The following is a 22,770-nucleotide window of genomic DNA, read 5'->3' as shown; positions in this document are numbered from 1 at the left end:
GGAAACAGAGGTGCACTTTGAAACCTTACCTTTATTTAATGAAACATTTACATTAAAATATCGTTGTTAATCCTTTCATAGTGGGGGAATCTTGGTAAATCATTTCACAGTGTATATGTATATCAAATCATCACAATTTACACTTTAAATATCTTATAATTTTATATGTCAATTATACCTTAATAAAGTGGAAATAAAAAATACAATACCACAGGGGCGCCTGGGTGGCGCAGTCGGTTAAGCGTCCGACTTCAGCCAGGTCACGATCTCGCAGTCCGTGAGTTCGAGCCCCGCGTCAGGCTCTGGGCTGATGGCTCGGAGCCTGGAGCCTGTTTCTGATTCTGTGTCTCCCTCTCTCTCTGCCCCTCCCCCGTTCACGCTCTGTCTCTCTCTGTCCCAAAAATAAATAAAAAACGTTGAAAAAAAAATTAAAAAAAAAAAAAATACAATACCACAGAAAAAATACCTCTGTATCTTAATTTTCTTTATTTTATTCACTTATCATAGATTATACATTAGGAGTATATTTTGTTCACTCCCCCAGAGAATCCAGCTGGGCACCAAGTATATAATGAGGATTTAATAAATTCATGTTAAATTGAATTGAGCCTTACACATTTCCATGGTATAGAAATTTCTTCTTCCTTTCAGGCTAGCAATGTGCTACTCCTTTAAAACTATCTTCTGGGAGACTTCTTTGAGAAACAGCCTTTCTCTCCATCCAGAACTATATCTAGAAATGTATCTGGATCAGTACTTAACATCTAGACCTGTGCTCAGGCACTTCTAGTTTTGCCTGTATGTGGCTCTCCCTGAGTTCTGGTGACTTTTCTGTCTGTTCCATCAGAGTAGAGTCTTGTTCAGGACAAAGAGTAGGTTCTCTCCTTCCTGTTGACCCAAAAGTAAGTGCAGTGTTATTCATTCAAAGAGCAACAGGGTAAAGACAGCCCTGGGGTAGGAGAATGCCTAAAATGTCCTCCCCTAGTCCTGCTCCATCTATTCCCATGGGATTTGGTGGGGAAACCTAGATACTGAAATTGATAGAAGGCCCAACCTAAGCTACCTGTCTCCAAGCAATACCTGAAGATGTCCAGTGTGCACAAAACAAGTATCTTTTTTGAAACAGAGTTTTTGCTTGGCATACAAAGGCCCCTGTTTTTCTGCCATATTTACCTATATGGCCTGCCTTAGGAGGGAGGTATAGAAAGCTAATTTCTTACTCATGGAATTTATCATCTTCCCAAAAGGGAGTAATTCAGTCCAGGGAAGCCTGCTAGAGGCAGGATTACCCATATACCTACCAACTCCTTTGGATGCTCTTTGAGGGACTGATGAAAAAAACCTTGTGAGAGAATCTAAGATTAATTGGAGAGAGAGAATTTATAGCCCAAATGGTGAGAAAACTGCACTGAAATTGGAGGAATTAGTAACTGAAAAGTGATTGAAGCATCATTACTTTGGAAGGGAAGGTATGAGTAAAAACTGAGAATGAGGTATTGGTCAAGAGAGACTTCCTGGAGGAGGATTTCTGTGAAGCAATTTGGGAAATAAAAGAGGGACAGGTGAGTTGGAACAGAAATTGGACAATACTTCTAGGCTACATGGACCTTTAAGAGTCAGGAAAGATTGAGACTCTTGTGGCAGATGTGTGTTATCACATTTGAAGGGAATTTATGAGCCAGGTTTGTATTGTGTATTGTGTCATGGAGCAAGATTCCTGAATCAGGAAAAGATGAGATCTGATTCTCATTTTCATCTGGAGGAGAGACAGACAGAAGGAGATGGACAGATAGACTCTTCCTGGGAGACATTTGTAGTAACTGCTACAGTCATCTAGATCCTTCTCTTCAAAGAATGGCCCATGGACCAGCAGCATGTGTATCACCTGCGAGTTTGTTAGAAATGCAGAATCTGAGGCCCAACCCAGACCTACTGAATCAGAAACTGTGTTTTTAACAGGCTCCCAAGTGATCTGTATGCTCTTTCAGTTTGAGAATCACTGGCCTCAGATGATCCATGATAGGTGTGTGGCCTCAGATGAGCACTAAGGAGGTCTGAAAATTTTGGAATTGGGAACACAAGAGAAGGGATCTAAGCTGGGAAAATTGAATTTGGAGAAGAGGGAGAAGTATGGGCCCTGGCAGCCCTCCTGTCCCCAGGCCTCCCACAAAAGTCACTGTGCCAGGGTTTGGCGTTCTGTCCACTTTGTGAAAATGCCTGCCATGGCCACACTAGAGTCAGCCTGGTCCTCAGGAGCTCCCCTGGGGCAAGCATTGTGGGAGCCGGGACTGCTCCCCATTCTGCTACCTCTACTTCATATGATGGCCTGAAAGGGACTGGGGAGGTCATATTAGGTCATGCCCTGCTTCAGGGTTATACTGTCTCTTAATCAAATGAGTGATAACTTGATGATACTAATTGAGACTATGGAGGTTGGGGTAATTGAAATAGGAGTTCTTAACTATCTGTCCTGAAAATTAGGATATTTTCATTTTTCAAAGCTTTAAGGAGAGACAAGATGACTGCATAATAGATTATAACCTGGTAGAGACCCAAATAATACTTTTTAAAAATTAATTTATCTTTAAAAATTTACATCCAAGTTAGTTAGCATACAGTGCAATAATGATTTCAGGAGTAGAATCCAATGATTCATCCCCTACATATAACACCCAGTGCTCATCCCAACAAGTGTTTTCCCTCATGCCTCTTGTCCATTTAGCCCATCCCACACACACAACCCCTCCAGCAACCCTCAGTTTGGTTTCTGTATTTAAGTGTCTCTTATGTTTTGTCCCCCTCCCTGTTTTTATATTATTTTTGCTTCCCTTCCCTTATGATTATGTTTTATATCTTAAGTTACACAAATGAGTGAAATCATATGATATTTGTCTTTCTCTAATTTCACTTAGCATAATACACTCTAGTTCCAACCATGTTGTTGCAAATGGCAAGATTTCATTCTTTTTGATTACTGAGTAATACTTCATTGTATATATATATATATATATATATATATATATATATATATTACATCTTTATCCATCTGTTGTTGGACATTTGGGCTCTTTCCATACTTTGGCTATTGTTGATAGTGCTTCTATAAACATTGGGGTGCATGTGCCCCTTTAAAACAGCACACCTGTATCCTTTGGATAAATACCTAGTAGTGCAATTGCTGGGTTGCAGGGTAGTTTTTATTTTTAATTTTTTTAGGGCCTCCATACTATTTTCCAGAGTGGCTGCACCAATTTCCATTCCTACAAGCAGTGCAAAAGTGTTCCTCTTTCTCTGCATCCTCGCCAACATCTGTCATCCCCTGAGTTGTTAATTTTAGCCATTCTGACTGGTGTAAATTGGTGTCTCATTGTGATTTTGATTTGTATTTCCTTGATGATGAGTGATGTTGAGCCCAAATAATGCTCTTTAAGGGATCTTTTGATGATTCATAATGGATCAATAACAAAGTATATGAGACCTATAATGCCAGAGACCTGAACTGATAGACAATGGTATAATGTTACCAGATGGGAATTTGAGAATTTTCTTAAGGTTTTGAGGATTAATGTATCTCATCTCTAATCAGAATGAGTGATAAACACAGGCCAAATTAAAGGAAAACAGATTGAGAGTGAATAGAAGGAAGATTTTTCTGAAATTAGAGTGTGACCTAGGAAGATAGTAGGGTGCAGGCTGTCTTGCAGTGTGCATGGCTGTCTCACTTGGGTATGGAATGCCTCAGATAGGCTCCTGCCCAGAAATAGAAAATGCTCACAATTAACTCTCAAAATCTTTTTTATCCCAAGGGTTCTCCAGTCAACTTGTTAAGTGAAAGGTTGGTATGGACGTATGGTGTATGCAAGTGGTAACACATAGGAGTGATGAATGACAGAATAAAAACAATCTTCTTAGAAGATTGAAATCTGCTAAAAATTGTAAACGGAGCTTGGATATAGGAGAAAAAAGTTGCATTTTAGGCCTTAAATAAGAGCTATAGGCTTCCATGGTCTTCCTCTCTCCATGTATTTATCTTGTGTCATTGATGAGATTTAAAAACCTCTTAAGGAAAAAGAATGTCACTTTTATGTTTTACTTCTTTATATTTCTAAAGCACACAAATGAACATAAGAGCTGTCACCGCTGAGTACTATGCTGTATACTTTCTTCCAACTCTTTACATAAATACCTATTTAATACAAAAATTGTGTGAGGTGAGTATTGTTGTGCTCATTTTACAAAAGTTGAAACAAAGGCTCAAAGAGGTTAAGCCATTTGTGCAAAATTAAAAGTGAAGCTAGATTTATACCAAGTTTGAGCAAAGTCCCTGCTGCTAACCCCTGAGCTATAGTCTGCATGAAGTAACTGCTCAGTAAGGGACAGATGATCATTGTAACTTGATGACATAGAGGTAATTAAAAGGCAATGGATAATTCGAAACAGTAAATAATTAAAATACTATTTCTATTTGTTTTGTAGAATGTACTCAGAGACACACTTAATGACACATGGAAGCTCATACTCACATTCTCTCATTTACCATCACTGTGTCCCACCCTGCAGTCAGGAACTTAGAGAGGCAAAAGGCTAAATAACTATATTCATAAAGCATCTTATTGAGAGTTATGTGTGTGTGCCTACTATATTAAATTTGAGTAGAAATATGCCCCAAAGATTGGGGTACATTTATCTCGGTAGGTCTATAAAGATGAGCATATTTAGTTGAATTTTTGGTTATGGTGTGTGTGTGCATGTGCATGTGTGTGTGTGTGTGTGTGTGTGCATGTGTGTGTGTGTTCACAAATTCTGAAAGAGTTCAACAAGATATAAGTAGCTACCTTCCACCCTTGGCCCTACTTGGTGTGTTTGTACCAAACCCTGATATTTATTTTCATTACTTCGCAAGGGGTCCTAATTGAGTTTTCTTTCCGGAATATCATGCCTAACACACTGGGATACTTGAAGCCTCTGTAAATCTGCTACAATCAGAAGAGGTTTGCAGAGAAAGAAAAACAGCAGCCATAAGGCAATCATCTCTTGTCTTTTACTTTCTAGCCTAATACACAGCCACCCTTGTATGCACACCACTCATGTAATCACCTTCTCTCCTAGAACCTGTAATGGAAGGTACTAAGAGAAGAAGACCATCCTGGAAGAAGAAGAATTGAAAATTATACCAGTGAAGGAGTCTCGAGTTGAGATTTAAAAACAATGGTTATTTGTGAAACCAACTTAATAGAAAGCAATGAGCTTTGACAGAAGCAAGGATGGTAAGAAGACTTAAATGTCTTTGTTTACATCCTTAGAAAACCAGAAGCAAAGCTCCTGGAAGCAGGAAGCTCCTGGAAGCAGGAGGCAGGCCAACCTGAATGTGGTTTGAAGACAGACACAGCACAGGAAACTCCTTCTCCACCTTCCAATGCCAGTACCCTCTTCTAGAAAAAAATACATGATCTGTAGATATACAAAGAAAGTTAGTTAATCAATCATGTGGCTAAGGATGCTGACTAATGCTTAAAGACTAGTAGCCTGACTGGACTGGAGGGACCCAAGTAGCTTAAAGAGGTCACCTGAGATTCTCCCAGAATGGGGGTATTCAGCCTGATGTGCAAGGTGAGGAGTCAGAGATCTAGGATCCCTGGCTGAAGAGAGGATGTGTGTGGCTGGTGGGGTTGGAGTGCAGAGGCTGGGCTCTTGAGGATGGGTGTCCTGGTGTCCTGAGCTGGGCTGGATGGAGGTGGGTAGAGGGGAGGACACATCTCCCCCCTCAGCTAAGGGAGGACTCCAGGCTCAGGGCCTGTCTTAGAGCATATTCTCTCCAGGTGACCCAGAGGGGAAGGGAAGAGAATGGGGAGCAGACACTTCAGACCAGTCCAGCCTCATTCCTTCCCCTCTACCCTCTCTCACCTCCCTAAGTCCAGCCTATCGTTGGGCCATGTCACACTTATTACACACCTGCTGTGTGCACCAAGCTCCAAAGGGTTCTTGGGCTATTCTCACCCCATGAACCACTGCCTTCTCCTTGCAGCCCAGGCAGATCATCATACTCTTCAGCCCCTGGGTTGATCTCAGAGCCCAGAAGCCTGTTCTGAAGGCTGAGATATAGAACCTAGGTTTTGGGACATACCATTAAGACCCTAAAGAAGTGGGGAGAAGGGGAAGGTGGGGAGATATATCCACAATTTCTTCAGGCAGTATGATTACTTACAGCGGCAAGAAAGATTCAAGTGAGAGGAGAGGAAGAACTTCCCAGGAGCAGACAAAGCTGCTTGTTTTCTGAATCAGAAATCCTGGGCCTGATACAGCAAGGGAGCAGGATGAAAAGGGACACATAGAGGGTGATCCTATCCCCAGGAGTGTTGGGGTTCACCAAGGTGTGGCTGGGGAAAGGGAGATGACGTGGAGCAAACAGGCAGGAAACAAGGTGAGGCTCTGGTGGAATCTTTGGCTTCCATGTGGAGGAGGGAGTCCCGTCCCCACAAAAACTGAGCAATTATGCAGCATCTTTGTGGCTATTACACATCAGTGATCTGGGAGAAGAAAAGCCCCAGAGGCTGTGCAAGTTCCTCTTTCTCCTCAAGCCAGGCTAGTAGCAGAGGAGGGTCTCTCTCCAGCAGGAGTGGAGATGAAGGTGGTGGGGCAATGTTATGGGGAATAGTTACCATTTGCCTCTGTCCTCTCCTGAGATGGAGTGGTTTTGGGGTGACCAGGTAAACAGGCCTTCCTGAAGTCCCAGGGCTGCCAAGGGTCCCTTCAGACCTGGGTCATGATGGAGCCAAGAGCTGGCCTGCCCGCTCCCCTAGGCTACTCAGGAAGAGGCGGCGCTCGCCCCCGGTGGGAGGGGCTTCCCCCAGGTGGGACTGAATTGCCCGGCAGGTTTCCCTTGGTCACCCTCTTCCTCTGTGCACTCCTGCCCATCACTTTCCTGATGGAAAGACAGGTCTGCCCACAGGAAGAGAGGGAGGAGAGCAGGTGGAGGGTATGAAGAGAGAGAAGGGGCAAACATGATTCCTTTCATTGGGCTCTGAGCCCTGCTCTACTCCCTAGATTCTGAAGGGTGTGAAAGGTGCAAAGGCAGGTGTAGAAATGACTTGAAATGGGGCAAAATGGTAGGATGAAGCAAGGTGGAGAGATGGAGGTAATGGGAGAGTGGAGCCCATGGGAGGTGGGGTTGTCTGGGGAGTGGAGCCAGGAGGGGAGGGAGGCAAGCTGGGTGGGGTGGAAGGTAGTGAAGGTGGGAGGGGACAGAGTGGGAGGTGGGCAGTGCAGGGGGTCAGAGGGATAGGGGTGGGCAGGGCAGGGAAGTGGAGGAATCAGGATGGGGCAATGCCTGATGGAAACTCAGAGATGGTCAGGGTTCTGGGTTATCAGGAAGGAGGCCTAGAGAAGCGTCCCACTGGGAGAAGGGGAAGACAGACAGCAGTTCAGAAGCATTCCTGGGAGGAATGTAGGGAATACAGGCTGTGGCAGGGAAAGCAAGGGTGTTTGTGGGTCCTTGGAAGGTCCCAGGAAGGTGAGGGTAAGACCTCCAGAGCCACTTCCCACTCATGCTGAGGCCTGACTCTGGATGGGAGCTGAGGAGGCCACCTAAGCAGCAGGGGGAGGGGTGTGATCTCTGCCTCTCCTTCCACCCCTTCAGTCCCCTCTACCCTACGTGACTGACCCATGCTTTCTCCCAGACATTCTACATCTCTGGAATCTAGAGGACTGGGCTCTGGACCCTTAGAAGAAAGGAATAGAGTGGTGTATATGTGTGCACAAGTGTGTTTGATGAGTGTATGAGAGTGTAAGTTTGTGTGTGCATGCCTATCTGTAAGTGTATGAGTTTGTGAGTATGTGTCTTTGTATTGCATGCATATGAGAATGTTTGTGATATATTGGTGTGTATATGTGTGTATTTTGAGGGTATGTGTCTGTGTGTATGTATGAGTGTGAGTATATGTGTGTGTATCTGCATGTGTGCAGGTGTATGTGTGCATGTGTATATGTTTGGGTGCTGTCCCAAGGGAGCCTGAAGCTCACAGCTGAAGATGTCTTGATGTGATTTGTGCAAATTTCAAGCAGGTTTCAGGCTGTGGTATGGGATGGGTTGGGTGGGAGGCCAGAAGAGAAAGGCTGTCTGTGCTTGGGGTATGGGGAGTTGGGTAGCCTGAGCAGTGGGTGTCTCTGTCCTGCCAGCCACAGGGGGATGGCATCAGGGCCCTGGGTCTGAGCCTGGGTGGAGACTGGGTCCTGAGGCCTCCACTCAGGGCTCGGAAGAGCTCAGAGGCCCTGCTCTGACCAGAGAGGGCCAGAAACATATGGAGTCAGGGTGGAAGGTTGGCCAGACAGTGGAGGGTTCAGGCCTACTCTCTCCCCCACCTCCACCCCCAGGATTTGGGAATGATGTAAGCAGGCTGCAGTTCCTAACTCTAGGCTCCACCCTTTCTGCCTGAGGCCATAAAGTCCCCAGAAGTCTTTGTGTGTCACCTTCTGAGGATAGGATGACCAGATTCACACTGAAAACTTCCCTCTCTTGTCAGTACTACCTGGACAGGTACAAAACAAGTCCTTGTCTCTTGGAGGCCTCTGGAAAGGCCATATGCATCCTTACTGAATTTCATACAAGCTGAGCCTTTCAGACCCCTTGTGCTGAGAAGTTCTTACTGAGTCTAACTCAAATCCCCTTGTTGCACTTTGTGCTGGACAAGCCCAGGCCGAGTTTGTGAAATTGGAACCTAGCACCCTCACCTGCAACCGTGGAAGTAGTTTCCTCTGGATAAGGAAGTAGGTCTAGAGTGTAGGCACACTGAGAGGATGGGGGGTAAAGCTGGTGCATCACAAATGGGTCAAACCTTCCCTGGGCAGGAGGGCCATGATCAGGGCAGATTCAGAGAAGGAAGTTCAAAGATCACTGCTTGTAACACTCTCACTTTACAGACAGGAGCCAGAGGGCCCGCAGGAGGGAACACTCAGTGTCCCTTGCTACATGATGGCTGCCTCTGGAAGCCTGCCCCTGACTCCTGATCTAGGAGTCCTGCTTGTGCCCCATTTGGAGGACCCTGGAATCTGTTCCCATTCTCTTGGCTTTATGGGATGGGAAGAGGGGGAGAAGGACTTCAGCTAGACTGGGATGCTGTCCCCCTTCCTCCTCCTCTAGTGACTCCATTCCAGCCTTCCAGCTGGGCTTCTAGGCCTCCCATGCACTGACACCTACTTCTTCTTCCCGCCTTCCCTCCAGACTCCCAGGATCTGGTCTTTTAGCTCCATCTGGGCAGCCATTGCAGTGTTTAGTCCTCCCTGCCCTGCTCTAGCCTCATAGCCTGTCCCCAGTTTGAACCTTCTTCTCTCTTCCTCTTCCTGCAGATTAGCCTCTCAGTCCTTTACAAAATTGCCCCATACTTTCCTCCTGTGGGAAGTCTTCCATGATTAATTCTCGTGGTTCTGGATCCCACCTTTTTTCTTTCTAAGCCACTACTAGGTACTCACAGGCTTTCTCTTGTTCTTCTGTCTTCTCTTTCCTGAGCCTTGTCCCTGCTCCTCCCTCTGATTTCCTCTCCTGGCATGGACTTGTGCCTCCCCACAGGCAGGGCTGGTTTTATCTTCCACCCAGGTCCCCCTCCATTTACCAGGAGGGCCAGGACTGCACAGGAGAATTGCCTGAGCTCCTCCCTGTTCTCTGTGTTCTGGGAATAGCAGAGATAATGGTGTCCAACTGGGTCTCATCCCAAGGAGGAAGGTGGCAGTGCAGACCCTTCCCTGTGTGTATCCTAGTATTTTATTGGGGTTTAGGCCTCACCCCCAGGTCTGCATCCTCCTTTTTCCTTGTTGCCTCTGACCCAGTTAACAGACCTCTGGAGCTGCTGCCCTGGAGCCCCTGGGATGCTGGGTCAGGTGTGGGGAGCAGCAGGCAGTCCAACTATGATTTCTCAACTTGGGCTTTACACTGCACCTGACTACCTGCTTCCTGGTTGGGTCTCTGCAGACCTGTTTTCTCTCTCAGGCTTTTCTTCCACCCTCCCTTTCCTTCCTCCATTCCCTCCTCACACAACCACCTGTCCCCAAAGCCTGAGTTCTTTCAGCAAGCTCTTTCCTTCCTGAGAACCTTGGGGTTGGCATCCTGCCTGGTGAGGAGGATGGGTGGGGGAGATCTGGGGGGAGGATGGTCCTGTCTCTGCTGAGGCACAGGACCTAGCTCTGGACCCATCTGTGCACTGACTTCCACCTTGTGGCTATGATGAGAACTGCAGGTAGGGATCCTCAAGTGGAGAGGGGAAAGGGGGAGGGGGATGCCCACCCGGGCATGCCTTAGGAAGAGAGCAGGTCTCAGAATTGCTAATTGATATAGGAAGTTTCCTCAGGGAGTCTTTGAATTCCTAACTAACCTGGGAGTGGAAACCTGGGTGGAAAGTCAAGTAGCAAAACCCATCTAGATGGAGAGAGATAATTGAAACTGTCCTCAAGTCTCAAACCTTCTATTCAAATTCTCCTTCCCCAAAAGAATCCTAAAAGAGAAACAATCTGAAACTAAGGCAGGCAGAGTTGATATCTGACCTGGGAAGAGCTTCCTAATAAATCCCAAAGTGTATTTGGATGCCACTGCTTCTGAGAGTTGCCTAACTTTTTCAAGGCCCCCTCCAGTGAGCTTCTCCCCACCTTCACCAGTCCTCCTGATCTTGTTAGGGAACCAGGCTGGAATGCTGGCAGAATAACCAAGTGGCACTCGGAGATCTTGGTGGTTTGGAGATTTATTTAACACCGGTGTTTCTCCAGAAGAGACCGTTTCTCCAAAAATCTGAGTGCCAAATGCAAACGGGGAGGGTAATTTATAGTCGTCAGCTTCCATATCTGTGGGGGGTTTTGCACCCGCAGCAAACAAAGGAAGAAGAACCCAGAGGAGGGGTCTCTAAACTAGAGACCAGAGTTTGTTTTAGCCCCATTGGCCATCTTTGGCATACTTTATTCACTTCTCCAACATTCCCCGCCCCCCCCACCTTTGATGTCTTTCAAAAAAACTTTAGTAGGCATCACCTTTCAGTTTTACAGGTTGGTACTCTTGGAAGGCTAAGATATGTGCTGTAGTTTGGTAAGCAACAGTATTTTCAATAAAATGTACCATGGTATTCAGTATACAGGGGACGATGGATACAAGTAAAATTATGGAGAGGAGGGGCCCCACCAGGCAGGAAGCCAGGACTCTCAATCTGTGAGATCCCATCTTTTCCATTGATTAATACTTTCCTGTTGTCTACCTTGAATTCTTTCCTTGAGTTCTTAACCTTAGTTGTATGTATTCCTGACTGGTTTACAAAATAGCAACACTCCTCCCCCAGATATGCAAGTCCCTCCTTTTTCTGAAGTGAGGAGGTAGAGGGCTCACCTATTTTGGAGGGTCACTGCCGCCAGAGAGTTTATTTGGCTTTGTAAGCTTACCAGAGAATCTGCCACCCATTCCATGTCTTCATTTAGCTCTTGAGATAGTCTATGGTATAGTCCTACAGATGAACCTATGCCCCCTATTCTGGCTCCTATTCCTGTCTCAATTCCTGCTCCTATCAGAATGGGTAGCAGTACTGCCCATTTAGCCCGGGATTTGGGGCTAAAGGCTGTTAGGAGCTGATCTTCAGTGTATACAGATATCTCTGGGGTTAGGAAGATGGAATATAACATATCTGAGTCCAGTTGGCCTCTAAGCATCCGTAGGCTGAATTAGAACACAGATAGACCACCCTAGGGGTTGAACACAGTGTTGCATTCCTCTTTAAGGTTATATTTCTTCTGCATTGAGAGGTACCATTCATACCTTCAGGGACTGTACAGATTAGATTGTTGGCATTTGTGAGACAGATCCCAGTGGCCAGGGGTCCAATTAAGACAGAGGTGTTGGTTTTGAGATTTTCAGGAGCTTCCCAGGTCAAAGGCATAGGAGTGGCTAAATAAGCCCTCTGGCTGAGGGGCAAGCACATCCAGCAGGTTTGGGTGTGATTATCTATTTTATGGAGGACTTGTAGAGTAGTGTTGGCCCAATGCTGGAGTGGGGAATTGGTAGGTATCTGATTGAGGGTTGAAAAGTTCAAACCCTGGTAGGCTGCCAGGGTAGTGGTCACCTTTATGGCTTGTATTACCCTGTCCTGGGTATTCTTTATAACTTTTTTAAAGGCCCTGTCTTGCACCCCTCCCCCATCCGAGATCCCCTTTGAGGAAGGTAAGTGTAGCAAGCTCGCTTCCCTCTCTGGAGGCCCTTGTTGTGACATGGGTTCCTGACATTTTGTGTTATCTCCACAGCCTAATACTTAGTTCTTGGGACACTGGGTGATTGACAGAGAGGGGGTGTTTTTCCCTTGTAGCAATCTTTGTGGAGGGAGGTGAAGGCGCTGAACGCCCTTGACCCCCTTATTGCCATATAACAATCCTGGGGACAAAGTGGGTAAGCAGCAGTTGTGAGGGTGAGAGAGGTTATCATAATATACAGGCAACACTTAACAATCCTCCCACCCAGAGGAGGTATGTGAGACTTAGCATGCATCTTTTGTCCCATGTCCAGCTTGTTGGTGCAGTCTCTATCAGCCCAACAGTAAGAAGTAAGATAAGGGCTATGACACCAGTAAGGGGCAAGGGCTGGCAGAGTTGCATCCAAACCCCTGGGTTAGGTTCATGTGTTGATTCCTCAAGCTTCTGCCATGCGCAGGCCAGCCAGCTTCTGGGGTGTAGCTGGAGCAGGGCTGGAGTTCTCAGGGATCAGTTTCCCTTTTGAGGGTCAGTTTAAGCGGGTTGACTGGATCTGTATCACTTTGCCAGGTTGTGGGTTCTTCTGAGTTGGCCTTCTTAACTCTGTAGTGATGGACCCATAGGGTGATACCTGAAACTTTAAGGGCTGTAGGAGTTGTTAGAATAACAGTATTAGGCCCAGGCCACCATAGTTTAAGAGGTTCCTTCTTCCAATCTTTGACCCACAGAGAGTCTCCTGGCTGAAAGGGGTTAAAGAGGGTCCCTAAGGAAATTGGGACCCTCTTTATGATGTATCTCTGTAACTTGTTTAGGACTGCCCCCAATGTCTGGAGCTGTTCCCTTATTCCCTTGTCTCCAATCTGGTGTAGGTTTACTGTGAGTTTTCCTAAACATGGTGGGGGGGTGCCTATATAATAACACAAAAGGGGAGAATCCTAGTGTCCCAGACATGCATCGGGGATGCATGAGGACCAGTGGTAGTAAATCTGGCCATGGGAAATTAGTCTGTTGGTGGAACTTAGCCAGGGTTTCCTTGAGGGTGTGATTCATCCGCTCTACTTTCCCTGAGCTCTGGGGTCAGTAAGCATTGTGCAGTTTCCAGGTAATGTTGAGGGACTTTGTCAGGGTTTCTATAATGTCTGCCACAAATGCGGGTCCATTATCACTGTGTATGGTTTAAGGGTAGACCAAACCAAGGCACAATCTCCCATAGAAGAGCTTTGGCCACCTTGCGACTTCATTCCATTCTGGTCGGGAATGCTTTGACCCATCCCGAATATGTGCAGATTATTACAAGAAGGTACCTTAACCCTTTATTTGGTTGTATGTTGGTAAAGTCCACCTCTAAGTCTTCTAAAGGGGTGGCCCCCATCCTTTGTGTGCCAGGCGGGGGCTGTGGGACAGACCAAGCATTGTTTTTGGCACATGTTACACATTGTTCACTGACAGCTTGGCATAATGCCGGCAGCTGGATAATATAGTAGTTCTTTTTGAGGAAGGCCTCTAGGGAAGTTTTTCCTAGGTGTGTGAGTTGTTGATATTCATTCACTAGGTGTTTTCCCAAAGACAATGGGACAAAGATATGTCCATTTGGCATGACCCACCATCCCTCTTTACTTAGTGTGCCCCCTTCTTTTGAGGCCCAACTTCTTTCTTCATTGGTGTACAGGGGCGGGGAGGCTTCCCTCTGGGAGGCAAGAGTCATAGTGTAGGTAGGAGCTTTGCCTGGGTCACCACAGGCGGCAGCTCTGTGATTTCCTTGAGTTATGGTGTCATTTCCTTTCTGATGTCCTTTACAGTGTAGGATAGCTACCTTGTCTGGCAGCCATATGGCCTCAAGAAGCTTTAGTATTTCTTCCTTGTTTTTGATAGTTTTCCCTGCAGCAGTAAGGAGGCCTCTTTCTTTATAGATGCCCCCATGTACATGCACAGTAGTGAAGGCATACCAGGAATCATTGTAGATGTTAACTCATTTACCTTTGCTAAGGATGAGGGCTCAGGTTAAGGCGTACAGTTCAGCTCATTGTGCTGACCATCCTTCCGACAAGGCCTTGGCTTCCAGAACTTCAGTGGTTGTGGTTATCTTGCTCTTCAGCTGCCCTCTTGTAAATAGCTGCTCCCATCTCTGAACAGGGTGATCTCCAGGCTTGGTCAGAGAGGTCTTATAGCCTGGTCTTGGAGTTCTGGGCAGCTGGTGTAGACTTCATCCACTACTTCAGAACAGTCATGGTCAGGTTCTCCCTCCTCCATGGGAAGTAAGGTGACTGGGTTTAGTGTTCTTACTGTTTCGAGAGTGACACTTGGGTTTTCATAGAGAAGGCCTTTGTATTGTGTCAGCCGAGAATTGGAGAGGCAACAATATCCTTGGGTGCTCATGAGGGACATGACTGTGTGTGGGACCTTAACATTAAGTGTTTGTCCCAGTGTGAATTTGTCTGCCTCCTTGATGAGCAGGACTGTGGCTGCCAGCGCTCTGAGGCACGGTGGTCATCCTGCAGTCAAAGGTTCAAGTTTTTTTTGACAGGTAGGCTACTGGCCATTACCAAGGCCCCATGCTCTAAGTAAGCACTCCAAGGTCTATTTTGTCCTTTTCATGTATGAAGAGGTTAAAGGGCCTTTGTATGTCAGGCAAACCCAGGGTTGGGTCTCGTCCCAGAGCAAATTTTATTTCTGTGAAAGTGGCCCTTGCCTCCTCAGTCCATGTGAGGGGCTCCCGGTCTGGCCCTCCCAACTGGTCATAGAGGTGCCTTGCTATGGCTGAGAATCCGGGAATCCAAATGTGACAGAATCCTGTGGACCCTAAAAATTCACACAAGCCTCATTTTGTTTGGGGCTGTGGCAGTGTGGTGATAACTTTCTTCCTTTCCGGTCCTAGTTCTCTTGTTCCTTATGTGAGGAGCAAGTCTAAGTATCGGACCTGGTGCTGAGAAATCTGTGCCTTTTTCCAAGAGGCCTGGTACCCCAAAAATGACAGGAGCTGCGGAGGGCCTTGGTACCTTTTATGCAGTCTTCTTGGGTGTCGCTGGCAAGGAGGCAGGCATCTACATTTTGGAGGAGGACACACCCTGTGGTTTCCCTCAGAAAGTCAGTGAGGTCTGCAGCTAGTGCTTCCCAAAAAAGAGTGGGAGAGTTCTTGAAACCTAGGGGAGGTTGTGTCCAGGTCAGCTGCATCTGGCACTCTTTAATGTGCTCAGTCCATTCAAAGGCACACAATGGTTGACTTTGAGGAGCCAGGTGGAGGCAGAAGAAAGCGTCCTTTAGGTCAAGGCATGTAAACCATCTGGCTGACCCAGGAATTTGGCTGAGGAGATTATACAGGTTCAGAACCACTGGGTGTAAGGAAACAGTCACTTTGTTAACGGCCCCTCAAATCCTGTACTGTCAGTATCCTCCTCCTGGCTTCTTGACTGGAAAGAGAGGGGTATTCCAAGCCGATTGGCACTCAATTAGAATACCTGCTTCTCTGAGCTTGGTCAGGTGCTCTTATATACTCATTCTAGCCTCGAGTGGAAGGGGGTACTGCCTTTGTCTCTGAGGTTGGGCTCCAGGGATCAGGTCAACAATGATGGGGGCCTAACTCCTAGCTAGTCCAGGTGGGTTATCATCAGCCCATACAGAGGGGAATGTAAGCCTAAATTCTGAGGGGCTACAGGGTAAGGCCCTGGCACAGATTTGTCTCCATTCTTCTTCCCTTGGCAGGGTAATCACCAAGACCAGGGTTTCCTTCTGTCTTGGGTTTAATTGGAGGCTAGTGTGTCCAGTGGGTTCAAAAGTTATCTGGGGTCCAAGTTTGGAGAGCAGATCCTGGTCCAGGAGAGGAATTGGGCAGTCAGGTAATTAGAGAAACTCATGCTGGACCTTGTGACCCCCAAGTTCACATTGTCAAGCTTGACAGAAGGGCTGTTGTATCGCCCATGTCCCAGTAGCCCCTTTTGGTTGCCGTCCTTTGGCTTAAGGCCGTCACCGGGGAAGTAACAATGGACTATTCAGCTCCTGTGTCAACCATGAAAGTTATTGTCTGTCTCCCTATCTTCATTTCGACCGTGGGCTCATGGGGGCCAAGAGAGAAAGAGTCCAGTCCCCCTCAGTCTGATTCTATCCCAGAAAGACCAATGAGGTTCTCGCCTCCAGGTTCCTCCCAATATCGGCTGCGTTTTGAGGGCCCCTTCTGATTCCAACGTTCATTCTTCCAGTGTCCCTTCTCTTTTCAGTATGCACATTGGTCCTTTGCTAAGGGAGCTCTGGGCTTCCCCCCTTTTGGTGGTTGGGGTCTTCCCATCTTTGCAGCATCTGTTTCTTTTAGTGCTGCTGTGAGAAGGGTGGCCTTCTTTTTTAGTCTTCTCTCCGCTTCTCTTTTGGCTGCGACTTCTCTGTTAATGAAAACTTTACTGGTGACCTCTATCAGCTGAGTGATATTCATCCTGGCAAAGCCCGCCAACTTCTGGAGTTTTCTTCTGATATCTGGGGCATCTGTGCCACAAAAGAGGTATTTACCATTTGTTGACTTTCTGGTGCCTTGGGCTCAAATGGGGTGTGTACATGGTATGCTTCACATAATCTTTCATAGTAGTCTCCAGGAGACTCTCCAGGGCGCTGTGTGACTGACAATATTTTAGTCATGTTCATGGGCTTTTTGGCTCTAGCTCGGATTCCCCAAAGAAGGGCTTCCTGGTATCATTGGATGTGGGCTTGTCCTTCTTCTGTAGTGAATTCCCATGTTAGGTGTTCTTCAGCTGTGGCAGCTTGAGCCCAGACAGCAGAGTCATTAATCCCTGGAGGTGCATGACTTTTTAGGTATTGTTGTGTTTCTCCCATTCTTCTTCTTCTTTTTTCTGTATTAAACAGAGTACGGAGTAACTGTTGACAATCTTTCCAAGTTGGTTGGTGGGTCTGGAAGAGGGACTCCATCAAGTCGACCATTGCTTTGGCTTTTCAGAGTATGATGGAGTGTTGTGTTTCCAACTGAGGAGGTTGGTTGTAGAGAAAGGTTGATAACACATCATGGAACATCTGGGCTGAACTATTCCATCCTCATTCTGTCTTTCAGGCTCTCTCGTCTCCCTTGCAGGAATTTGGAGAATGTTAGGTCTGGGTCTGGGGCACAGTCTGGCTGCTGGCCCCTGTGGGGGAGTGTTCTCCATGTCCAAAAGGGGCAGGGAGATGGGTAGCAGCGACTGCAGCAGCAGCAGCGGTGGTAGTGGCCGTGGTGGTGGTGGTGGTGGTGAGACAGATGGAGGAGGACTTTCAAGCTCAGGGAGAGGGGGAGGGAGGGAGCTTGACGAGTCATAAGGAGGCAGAAAGACAATATCTTTTTCATCTCCTTTAAATATTAGAGAAAGAGTGGGTCACTTCTTTGGCTCCCTGGGTGAGCCTCCGGATAAAGTGGCTAAAACCTTTGGCTGTTTGCTAAGGATGAATCGCACCCAGGGCGGGGGAGTTTGGGCAATTTCAAGCCAGGAGTCAATGTATGGAAACTGATCAGGGTGGCCTGGGTTCCCAGTGACTATTAGCCAAACCTGCTGCACTATTTAAGCATCTAGTGTCCCTTCTGGGAGCCATCCTACATTGAATATGGGCCATTCTAGTTCACAAAAAGTCCTTAACTTCATGGGTGTCATTTTCACCCCGTAACTGCCTGAAAATCCCTTTTTAAAATTTTTGAGCATGACCTCTAAAATCGTAGGCTTACTCTGTTTTGGTCCCATTATTAATTTCTTTCTCCTGTTCGGTGTCACAAAGACAGACAAAAGGAGGGTATCCCCTCAGATGAGAGGACCAATCAGATACTCCTCTGGTTGCATTCCTGAGGGAAACTTTAGGTGAGGTTTGGCCATAGCCGACTCAGCTTCGTGACTTGCCATCGGAATCTGATCTGATACCGCCCTAGGCCTTATACACTCACCATGACACAGTATAGCCCATTCAGACTCCATAGACTTTTGGGTACCTTAAGGGTGCCCATCCATGGAGCCACAAACTCAAACTTGACTGGCAAGCCTGGCCGAGCCGCACATTCACACACACACACACACACACACACACACACACACCAGAGTCTATTACATTCCCTCCCATAACATTTTCTACCTGTGAGACCATTAAGGCCTCCGGGGATTGATCATGTCCCCCTTCCACCCTTTTGGGTGGGCCTTCTTTGGGGCCTCAGCCTTACCAGTTCCAACGTCGGGTCCAGGTCCTCACCTACCAGGTCTCTTTGAGTCCGGCGGGAACGATGGAGCGGGGCGGGCCCAAGATGACCGAGTAGGAGACTGCTGAAATTCAGGCAGAGCGCTCCTTCTCCCCTGCGATCACTTGCTCTGTCACTGCCTCACCGTTTTTCCAAACCGGTGGCAACAATGGGCCAGTTTGATTGGGTTTCCTGGTCAGGGAACCAAATATGTTATGGAACAAGTCTGGAATGCTGGCAGAAAAACCAAGCAGCACTCAGAGATCTTGGTGGATAGGAGATTTATTTAACACCAGCAGGCTCAGAGGAGACCATTTCTCCAAAGATCTGAGCGTCAAATGCAAGTGGGGAGGGTAATTTATAGTCATCAGCTTCCATATCTGTGGGGGTTTTCGCATGCGCAGCAAGGGAAAAAGAACCCGGAAGAGAGGTCTCTAAGCTAGAGACCAGAGTCTGTTTTAGCCCCATCGGCAATCTTTGGCATACTTTATTCACTTCTCCAACAATCTCATCATGCTCAGCTCTTTGGGCCTATTCAGAAAACCTAGGTTCCTTAGCCTTCCCTACTCCAGCCTGTGTGTGGCTATGGTTAAGATATTAATTTTAACCATAGACCTGGGAAGTCACTTCTCTGGTCTAACTGAAGTCCTGCATGGAGCACTGGAAGTGGAGAGAACCACCATATACCCAGAAAAACTGCATATGGGAAGGAGGCCAGAGGAAGGACCCTATGAGGAAGGTTCTGAGGGAGGGCAGTTCTACCTCAGGTTCTCCTCCATCCTCCTCTCTCCTGCCCCACTGGGTCTGTGGAGATGAAGACCATGGAACAGAGTGGTTCACACCCTGGAGAACTCTCTCTGCTTGGGCTTCAGGATTCACAGGTGGTGGGGGGAGGGGAAGCTGAGTTCCATCATGGCCCTTGTTATTGTCTTCTGTACAGTGGGTATATTGGGGAGAGAAGAGGGGATGCAGTGTTTGTCTCAGTCAGCCTGAGTCCTTCTGGTCTCACCCAGAGTCCCTTTGAAGCCTTTTTCTCTCCAGGCACCAAAATCCAGTCCCTCATAAGCTCCCATGATGATACATCCTCCTCTACTCCCCCCGTCCCCACCAAGTACAGCACCCTTTACTGGGGGCTGAGAATCACCAAATTCTCCTGACTACCCCCCTCTGTTTCTGCTGCCACTGCTTAGACATCTTGGCCAGGAGCCCTGGCTCTATGGACTCAAGGCGGGGGGCTGTGTCCAGGCACCCTCCCTCTGAGGTACCATTTCTCCCTTGCCTCATTTGCTGCTACCCACCTTACTGATTAAGTTAAGAGGTATGCTCTGTACGGGACTCCAGCCTAGTGGAACTTGACGCTGGGAGCACAAGGACAAGGACTGACTTCTCCTGCTCCCTCCCAATTGGCTGTCTTACAGTTTTTTTCCCTGCTGCCTAGCATCCATTTGAAAACATCAGATGGTTTTGACTTGAGAATTCATAGCATAATGGGTACCTTGAGAGGCCCCTAACATGACTGGCATTTGTTTCAGTCCTTTGCAGGAGGAGGCTATATCTGGTGCCTCTTCCATTCTGGGGAAAGTGTGTGGGGGCTGCAACCAGAAGGTCTAGTGGGAAACTGCACAGTGAACAAGGAGGCACATGGGGTGAGGAAAAAAAAAAAGGAGACTTCTGTCTTTTCAGGTTTCCCCTATGGGATGAAAGTTGGAATGAGGTTTTTGGAAGGTTGGCATATTTTTCTCATCTTGTTATATAAGGAAGGAGTCCTGGATTGGGGAATGGCAGGGAATTCATGTGTGTGAGGGCTACATGGAAGGGGGTAGGTAGAGGGGTGGCATGCCTTTTTTCATGCATTTATCCCATCAGTTCACAAGTTTGCACATTTGCTCCCCTCCCCCAAACTGTCTCTATTCCAATTAATCAATGCATTCAATCCAGTTACTATCCTATTTTTTAGCTCTTTAGCTCCCAGGAGAGGGGAGGAAGTAAGGCTAGTCAGAACACTGGGGTCATCATACTGAAACCAGAAGTTCCCAGCTGAAGGTAAAGGCAACAGAACGGAGCCCTCTCCTGGTCTGAAGTTAGGTTTTTCCTTGTCCCTTCTATCCTTACTTCTCTCTCCTTTCAGTGCTCACCTCCCTAGGAGACCCAGCTTTTGAGGTTAAAAAAGGGCCAGTGGCAGCAAGAAGGATCTGGAGGAGGAGTCAGTAGGTCAGAAGAGGGATGAAAGGGGCAAGGAGCAGTGAAGGGCCTGAGACAGAGGATCCCTGGGAAGAGAGAGGTGAGGACTCTGGATGGCCCTTCCTCTCCATGTGTACAGGGCTATGGTGGGAGGGACTAAGATTCAATATGGGAAAGTGCTTCGCTGTCAGGCAGTTTTGAGGAAGCTTTGTTAACACAGGAAAGAGCAAATTATGAAGAGAAGTTCCTCTTGCAGCTCATGAAATAGGAAGAGAGAGGCAGGGGCCATGGGACTCTGAGGGGCAGAGGGGTGTGTGTGCTGAAGGTGAGGGTGTGCACAGCACAGTGTTTGTGGTGTACGTGTCTGTGCTCCGTGGTTAACAGTCCTGTGTGCATTGTCATGTGTGTAAATATATCACATGGGGAAGGGTACAGCTTTGACACGCTCACAAGTGAAGTGAGCAGGCTTCCCACTGGGGCCTATAAAGTATGCTTCTCTGTTAGGAGCAGCAGTCAGCACAAAATGGGAAGACCCTTGTATTGGCAAGCAAGAAAACGTGGGTTCCAGTTCTGGCTTTAGTTATCAGTTTGGATCCTGTGAAGCATCACCTCGGGAAGCTGGGATGTCACCTGCTGTACAATCTTAAAGGAAAACCTATGTGTCTCTACTGTGCCCCCGGAAAATGGAAGGGGGATGGATGGGTGATGGAATTCCAGGGGCCAAAGTGAATAACGAATGCCAGTGGAAAGGGCGGCGGGAAGGGTTTCCTAAATTTGGAAATTCATGGGTTATTGCTGGAGCCAGACTCCCCCAGCCTGGGCAGTCCAGCCCTATCTCAGCACCCAGGGCTGGCTCTGCAGGGAGAGCTGTTCTCTGCCGCCCTCTTGTGGCCGCCACGGTCTTCGCAGGTCGAAGCTGGGAAAGTTCCCATCAAGTTCACAGAGCTATCTCCCTAGACCCCTAGATGGAAATTGCTTGTATCAGGATGCACAACACTGCATCCTAATAAGGTCATCCAACCTCATATTTCCCCCCCATATCCCCTGGGTTCTGGAGCACTCACGATCTCTTTAGGGCTTGGAAAGTCTTCCTGAGATTTAACCCTCTTTGCCATTGCCTGAGGTTTTAAGTTATGCTTTTGGTAATGTGTGGTGGAGACAAGCAGCTGAGATCAAGATATTGAGCAGAGGGAGCAATTTCTCTTTCTCCTTGAGTTCCATCTACAACCTCAGCTTCCCAGAATCTTCAGGAATTTTCAAACCCTGTCTGGCACGGGTAGTGAGATTGCTGGAGAAAATGGGTCTGGAGCTGAGCATGCTTTGTGCATCTAGGCTTTTGTGAGTTTGTGGCTAAACTTAGTCCCTCAGCCTCAGCAGGGAGATGGATTGGGAGGGAGTGATATGGCATATTTGACAGATGCTGACAGGACTCCTTATCTGCTAGCTCTGGAATCCCCTCCCACCCACCACACTGCCCTTGACCCTCGCCTTCTAGTGCTCAGTGCTCATTAGTGACTGCCTGTCTTTGGGAAGACACCCCAAGGGCCAAGTGCCATTGGGTGGACAGGGGGTAGAGGTGGAGGAAGGGGCACCAGGTAAATAAATGACTGAGGAGGAGGTGCTGGAATGACTGGGATTTCAGCTGGGGTCCCATGATCACTGGGATGATCAAGGAGGGTTACAGTTGCCATGAGGAGATAGAAGAGAGACACACATATTTTTGGTTCCCCATCCTGTATTTGAAGACCTGCTGCATCTCCTCCCTGAGCTGGTTGACCATGTGGGCCTGTCTGAGGGGTACAAGGAGCCCCTGGGCAGTCTGGCCCAAGATGCAGAGGCAAAGTTCCCAGGCTTTCTGTTCTGCACACTCATGTGCCCCTCCAGTAAAGCACCTCTAGTGGGTCCTCTCACATCTCCTGAAACCTCTTTTGACAGAATGTTCCAGACAAGTAGATACCTGACCAAGGGGGACCTCAAGTGACTTCCCAGAATTTCCAGCAACTCCTAATGGACAGACTGGGGATGGAGAGGGCCAAGCCTCAGGGTCTGACAGGTGAGTATAGCAGGCAAGGAGGCCACCAGCATCTGGAGTCCTGGAGAATCTTCTGTGAGGAGCAAGGGATGCATTTGGAGCCGGCACTATATTGTAATGGGCCAGCTGTCCATCTTCCACACAAAGTGCTGCCTGCCATGTCCCC

At 47.5% G+C, this 22,770-nt stretch overlaps 1 long non-coding RNA gene across 1 annotated transcript in view; it reads left to right on the top strand.

Moving 5' to 3' along the window:
- The window catches only part of LOC145715613 (uncharacterized), a 338,798-nt gene that overhangs the window by 265,985 nt on the left and 50,043 nt on the right, over positions 1–22,770 (top strand). The window contains exon 2 of the long non-coding RNA XR_014137941.1: positions 22,508–22,625. This is a non-coding gene — a long non-coding RNA (uncharacterized LOC145715613). The remainder of the gene's footprint in view (positions 1–22,507; positions 22,626–22,770) is intronic.

This window comes from Panthera onca, chromosome B4, assembly GCF_046562875.1.
Source record: "Panthera onca isolate mPanOnc1 chromosome B4, mPanOnc1 haplotype 2, whole genome shotgun sequence".
Taxonomy (NCBI): Eukaryota; Metazoa; Chordata; class Mammalia; order Carnivora; family Felidae; genus Panthera; species Panthera onca.
Note: the sequence above shows the minus strand (reverse complement) of the source record. Positions and strands in the feature narration are given on the sequence as shown.